General features: G+C 33.4%; 1 pseudogene; it reads left to right on the top strand.

Moving 5' to 3' along the window:
* The first annotated feature begins 2,648 nt into the window (after positions 1 to 2,648).
* Positions 2,649 to 6,550, top strand: LOC111376737 (annotated as a pseudogene).
* The last annotated feature ends 545 nt before the right edge of the window (positions 6,551 to 7,095 follow it).

Below are 7,095 nucleotides of genomic sequence, written 5' to 3'. Positions count from 1 at the left end.
CTTTTGCATCAAAATCATTGTTATGGTAGAGAGAGAATTTTGTTCGAGTTTGTTGGTCGAAGCCATTTGGAGTGCTCTTATGACTTGACGTGTTCGTTGTATCTTGGGAGATGATTGTTGAAAAACCGTTAGCACCGATGCAGGGCAAATTCATCTTAAGGACCAAGTGTCAAACACTTACCTCGACCAAAAATTCATCACTTGCATCTTTCTTTCTTCATTTTTGGATTTCTCTTAATTATGATTTGATGTCAGAAACTTATTAACATTATTTACATGTTTGTTCTGCGAGGTTTGATTCAAAGAATAACTTGCTTTTGTTCAAGAATCGAAAAAAGATGAATCCATATTCATGCATTCGGATTCGATAACTATTATTGTTTTACTTCTCAAATTCTATTTTGGTAATTCGAAATTACGTTTCAATTTCACGTAAATAAACGGTATGCTTTTATGAATATAATATGCACATAATTAGTGTATTCCCCAACAATTTTAAGATGAATTTTTTGTTTTCATTGTGCATAAGAATCTGTGAATTATTATGTGGCTACAGTTATTCCATAAAATTAGTCAAAATCATGAAAGTTGGTTTTAATTTTGAACAAGTGCATGATGTCGTTTCATTAAATAATGACTTTCATGGGCACCAGGATCACACATGTTGAATTGTCTCAAAGTTGTGTGCCTCTAACTTAATAAGATTCAATATCTGCCTTTACTTTAATCTGAATTTGACATATATTAAATAGAAAAAAATCATATTGCATAGAAATTGATGTTCTAATCTATGTTGTGTGAATAATTTATTAAGGCAGAAATGGGATATGAATTTTATAGTTCTAATCCTACGGGTTGGATATATTCTATTTAAATCGAATCAATGTTCACTATTACGTGCTATTGTCATAATGAATGCACCATAGCCCATTGGGTATTTGCTATATGTGCGAAATTAGAACAGTATAATTGAAGTGTATAGAAACATACCAAAGATGCATGGTTTTTCATGGAATGTAAAGTGAAAAGTCAACTTGGGTAGGGATTCTCACCTGAATCTATTTGGTTTTATAAATTCATCACTGAAGTGATAGTGTATGAAATAAAGTTTTGTTGAAGGGTACCATCACTTCTCTTTGTATTTTATATCCATCTATTAAAATTAAAGGAACTAAAGACAATAAGGGTAATTACAGCCTAACTTTAGCAAATGTTGTGGGAAAAATATTTTACTTCCAAATGGAGAAGGCAATGGAAAGCGCCCACTTACGATGGTTCCGATGACTATGGCTTGTAATGGTAAACAGCCACTTCTTTGGGGAGTCAAGAAAGAAATTGTCTTTCTAATGCTATTTTACATTCTATAGAAAAAGTCATTAAATATGAAAGATTGCATATTAATTGGGTCTTTGGACAAAGGAACACTGATACGGTGATAAATTGCAACTATGTCTATTCTTGTCAATTAACTTGTGTTTATACATTTTCATATGGAAAATCATGACTTTTGATATAATTATTTTTCAATGGGTATGTCTCTTCATAGAGATTATTCCAAAAGGTGTGTCCTTCTATAGGATTGTGTCTTTTGAGAACAATACTTTTCAACCGATGGTTGAAATGAAACTATCATTTGAAATGTCACAAATGTGATAAGTTGCATATGTTTGAAGAAGTTGCATGCCGAGCCCTCTTTATTGTTGAATTTGACTTCAATCATGAAACCAATTAAGTTGATATATGTTTTGAAAGCATTACAGGTCTATATGATGGCCTTGATTTACTTTGAATGATCAAATTAAAATAATTGGATTGAAGTACATTATATGCAACTTTAATTGAAATAAATCGTGAGTCAATGACCACTACATTGAAAGTATTTAGACTTTCACGAAGCACTCGATATAGATATTATCTAAGAAATAAATAAATTGAACTATGAAAGAGTTGCTAAACCCTAAGTTCAATTGTAACCCAAAGATGTGGGGGATTATCATAAATACTCGTGAACTTGAATGAAAAGTTTAAAACTTATGGAAGCAACATTACTAGATTGCATATGTATTCCTCATTGAGGAATTGTGGGGGTAACTCAGTTTAACAGTTACGTTTGCTTCTATCTTATAATCATAGAACAATACCTATGAAGGTGGAAAGATAGAAAACCCTTATACTAATTATAAGAATAATATGTACTAAGTCTAAAGTGGATGAAATGAGTTGTAAAGTCGATTATGGCGTTTGTTTAGACATGCAAGAACGATTGGAATATTTGAAGAATATTCATAAAGTTCAAATGCATGGTAATGTTTCAATACTCATGATTCTGAAATTCACTTGTAAACATGGTTGACTAGTGTAATAATTAGATAGAAATCCTCTAACAGTGTTGTTTGGAAATTGATAAAGCTTTACATAAAGCTAATGAGGCATGTAACTTCATGAGAGGATTTCTTGGTGGCGATAATTTGTATCTATCAAATGAATCGATCATTGGCTTGCAATATTTGATAAGATATTAAGTCACATGTAATGGTAGGTCTATAAGTATAAGTCATAGACATAATACCATTAAACAGATAATCTCAGTAATGTAAACTCGTGGTACCTTTAAAGAGATTTACTAAGAGAGATCAAGAATACTGCATATGGAAGGGAATGAGGTAAAGCCTACTACGTTAGAGTCCTTGTAATGGTAACCCTACCTTGTTGACTGGAGATCTCAAGATCCTGGTTCAAAGGGACAACTAAGTTATGAGGATTCCATGAAGCGCTAAGAAAAGTAGTTTCCTAACTCATTCCTATGATATTAAATGCTTTCTGCAAAGTTGTAAGAGGTTAAGATAATCTTTTAATGATTCCTATATCTTGATTAAGTCAAGTGGAGTGGGGTAAAATACTCTTCATAGGAGGTCAGCTATGTGAGTGTGAAGTAGGGCCGCTTCAATGAGAATTATTCAAGGCTTAAATTCTCTAAACACTCGCAGAACCAAGAAGGATTCAGGGCCAAAATGAACCAAGTCATGAGAACCATGAACGGTTTAGGAAAGATATCTGTGTGAGTATTGTTGTCTTGACTTACACTAAAGGCTGAATGATTCAAGACATCATGTTCACCAATTAGCCGAATAAAGGTTCAAGTCTAGAAGCTACTATCCTCGATGCAGTGGCTTTCCGTTCTCTCTCTACTTGCATCACATCATAGCATTACATTTACATACTCGAATTTCCATTCATGTGGGGATTGTTGGAATTGGTTCAAAAATTAACTGAAAATTGGTTAAGTTTAAAATTGGGAAAATGAAAAGATGTGACTTCTTATCAACTTCGGTCGAAAGTTCGGACTTGATCCGATGGTCAAATTACAAAAGTAAATAGACCAACTTATTCTACTTGTTGAGTAGATCGTCGTGATATATTTTAAATCTCGAAACCAATTCCGGATGAATGAGAAATTGCGGTCCAAAGTTGGAATAATGAAGTGTTACAACTTTTCAAAAGGATGCAGGTTTGAAATGAAGTGTTGCAACTTTTCATGAAAAACGCTAGATTTGGGGTGTATCCCTTCACCCACAACCCTTCATCTTCTATATATAGGACCCCTTGGATGTGTATTTGTAATTCTAATTCATTCCATAATTTCATATTATTCATTTCATGTGAAGTTACATAAAACACTTTGTAGAAGTGATTATCTTTTGAATCAAAACCATTGTTATGGTAGAGAGAGAATTTTGTTCGAGTTCATTGGTCGATGCCATTTGGAGTGCTCCTATGGCTTGACGTGATCGTTGTATCTTGGGAGATAATTGTCAAAAATTCGTTAGCACTGATGCAGGGCAAATTCATCTTAAGGATCAAGTGTCAAACACTTTCCTCGACCAAAAATTCATCACTTGCATCTTTCTTCCTTCATTTTTTGATTTCTCTTAATTATGATTTGATTTCATGTTTGTTCTGTGAGGTTTGATTTAAAGAATAACTTGCTTTCGTTCAAGAATCAAAAAAAGATGAATTCATATTCATGCATTCAGATTCGGTAACTATTATTGTTTTGCTTCTCAAATTCTATTTTGGTAAGTCGAAATTATGTTTCGATTTCATGCAAATAAATGGTATGCTTTTATGAATATAATATGCACATAATCGGTGTATTCCTCAACGGATTGTTGGTGAGAGTTATTTCTTTTGATCTCTATATTTTTTTATGTGTCTATACTAGGTATTGATATGTACCCCGATTTTGATCTTTCACCAATCAATCGACAATAACAAATCCGAGAGGTTGACATGCTAGAAGTTAGGCTATGGTTAGACATTATTAAATTTTGAGGATGGCGATGATTTTGAGAGTGATCATGAGCCAAAATACTATAAAATACATGATGTGTTGGGTGCAAAAGCTATAATATTAATAAATCTGAATTTTATATATATATATATATATATATATAATAAGTCAGTAGTCGATAACTTGTGTAGGGTACCATAGCCCGATTTCAGTGATTATTTATTTCATGTTCTTTATGTGTGTCATATTTTTAATTTAATAGTGCAAAATGGTTTGATACACAAGTTATCGACAACTGACTTATTAACACTAAGGTCGTTAAATGTAAAAGAACGAATTTTATTGTCGAAATGATATTCTTTAATATTGTTCATAATAATGTTAAATATATTGTTAGCTTTGTGAGGGAATTCAATAATTTTAAAAACAATAGTTTTTTTTTTTATGCAGATATCAAAGTGGGTCTATATAGTGTATAGTTGTAATTATAGAACCTTTTTTATTAATTTCTTCCCATAAATCCCAAGTTAAAGGTATAACACCTCATATTTTTGCAATTTGATAATATATATATATATATATATATATATATATATATATATTTGTATTAATAAAATATTCTATTGTATCGGAACAAAAGAATGTTTCTACTTATCTCAACATACCTCAATTGAAGATATTCTTTCACATAGGATACAAAAATGTTGGATGTCCGCTATTACTAGAGGCAACTCAACATCAACAACGAACTTCACCATTTCTATTCGAACTTTCTCTTCCGAATGCATCCACATGCAAAGTGTCATAGAAGTAGAATTGGCGATTGGACTATTAAATTGCAGTTGCGCTTGAGAGGAACTAAGAAACCCATATTTGGTCAAACATGCTTTGTAGTGATGGTTGTGGTAGGTGGTATCAATGTCCTTTTGCTATACCAATTGTTGTTGACAGTATTTACATACTGTTTGAGACTCTACGACTCCTATCGACCACTCGATCCATTGGAATTAATTTAAAGTGATCCCAACGTTTTGCTCATTTCTTTCCCCGTTGCTTCCCTTTTACATCGGGAATATCTAATTCTTCATATTCCGCTTTGGGAACATCAACGTCATCCAAATCAATTGGATTACTGCTTTCGTGAACATCCAATTATCGAACCTCTTTTATTAATCTCTTCCCATAAATCCGAAGTGGTGGGCATGACAACGAAGGACTTTCATACATATCTCAAACTCCATTTTTTATAGTGGACATGAGAAACCTACGATCAATATCCATTGACACAGAAAAAACACTGCATGGGTTCAAACAGGTGCAACACTTGGTGAACTTTAATATACGATCTCTCAGAAAAGCAAGACTTTGGCATTCACAGCCGGTGTTTGCCCGACTGTAGGTGTTGGAGGGCACTTCAGTGGTGGAGGATATAGCATGATGTCCCTAAACATGGTATTGCTGCAGATCACATCATTGATGCCAAACTAATAGATGCTAATGGCCAAATTCTAGACCGAGAATCCATGGGAGACGATCTCTTTTGGGCCATTAGAGGAGGTGGAGGTACCAGTTTTGGAATTGTGGTTGCATTTGAGGTGAACTTAATTGTAATTCCAGAAATTGTGACTGTTTTTAATATCTCAAGAACGTTAGAACAAAATGCAACCCAGCTAGTACACAGATAGCAATATGTTGCTGACAAGATTGATGTCAATCTTTTGTTAAGGCTCTTCTTAAGAAGCTTCAACTCTTCAAATGGGAAGAGGACAATAAGAGCATTTTTCACTTCTTTGTACCTAGGTCGAGTTGATGATCTTCTCCCAATAATGCAACAGAAATTTCCAGAATTGGGTTTGGTGAAAGAAGATTGCATTGAAATGCCATGGATAGAATCCACAATCTTTTTTTCAGGTCTCCAGGGTGAATCACTGGACGTTTTGCTTCGTAGAACTCAAGTTTCCACGGCATTTTCCAAAGGAAAGTCTGACTACGTGATGCAACCAATTCCAGAACACGGTCTTAAAAGCATATGGAAATTTCTCGAGGAAGAAGATGAAAATAGGGCTGAATTGCAATTCAGTCCGTATGGAGGGAGAATTAATGATTTCTCAGAATCAGAAATTCCTTTCCCACATCGATCTGGCAACATGTTCATGATTCACTATGCAGTTGGCTGGGCAGAGAATGCAGAATCCCAAAGGCATATAAACTAGATCGGGAGGCTTTAAAGTTTTATGGCTCGTTATGTGTCAAAATCTCCAAGAGCAGCATATCTCAATTGTCGGGATTTGGATATTGGGATGAACAATATTAAAGGGAATACGAGCTACAGACAAGCAAGTGTTTGGGGATTTAAGTATTTCAACAATAATTTCAGAAGATTGGTTAATGTGAAGAAGAAGGTGGATCCAACTAATTTTTTCAGGAATGAACAAAGTATTCTGCCAATGTAACCATGATAATGCAAACTATAAAGAATGTCCTGTCATTAATTATGTAATGAATAAAAAGGATGTGTCTTCAATAGTTTATTATGTAAACATAAATTGAGGATTAATGAAAAAGATCCATTTTATTTTTGTAGTATATTCCACTAGCAATTTGGATACATACGTTCCCCTCTATATCGATGACTATACATAATTTAGAAAACTTATAAATAGGATGAAAATCAAACAAACACAAATCGTGTTAAGATTCGAGGTTTTATCTTAAAAGCTCAACCTTGTTAAGAGGAGGAATCTAATTTTCTTTTAAGTTAGTCTATATTTTTATCTTTATTCGATGTGAGATTTTATCGCTTA

The sequence above is a fragment of the Olea europaea genome, unplaced genomic scaffold, assembly GCF_002742605.1.
Source record: "Olea europaea var. sylvestris unplaced genomic scaffold, O_europaea_v1 scaffold1558, whole genome shotgun sequence".
In the NCBI taxonomy this organism is placed as follows: Eukaryota; Viridiplantae; Streptophyta; class Magnoliopsida; order Lamiales; family Oleaceae; genus Olea; species Olea europaea.
Note: the sequence above shows the minus strand (reverse complement) of the source record. Positions and strands in the feature narration are given on the sequence as shown.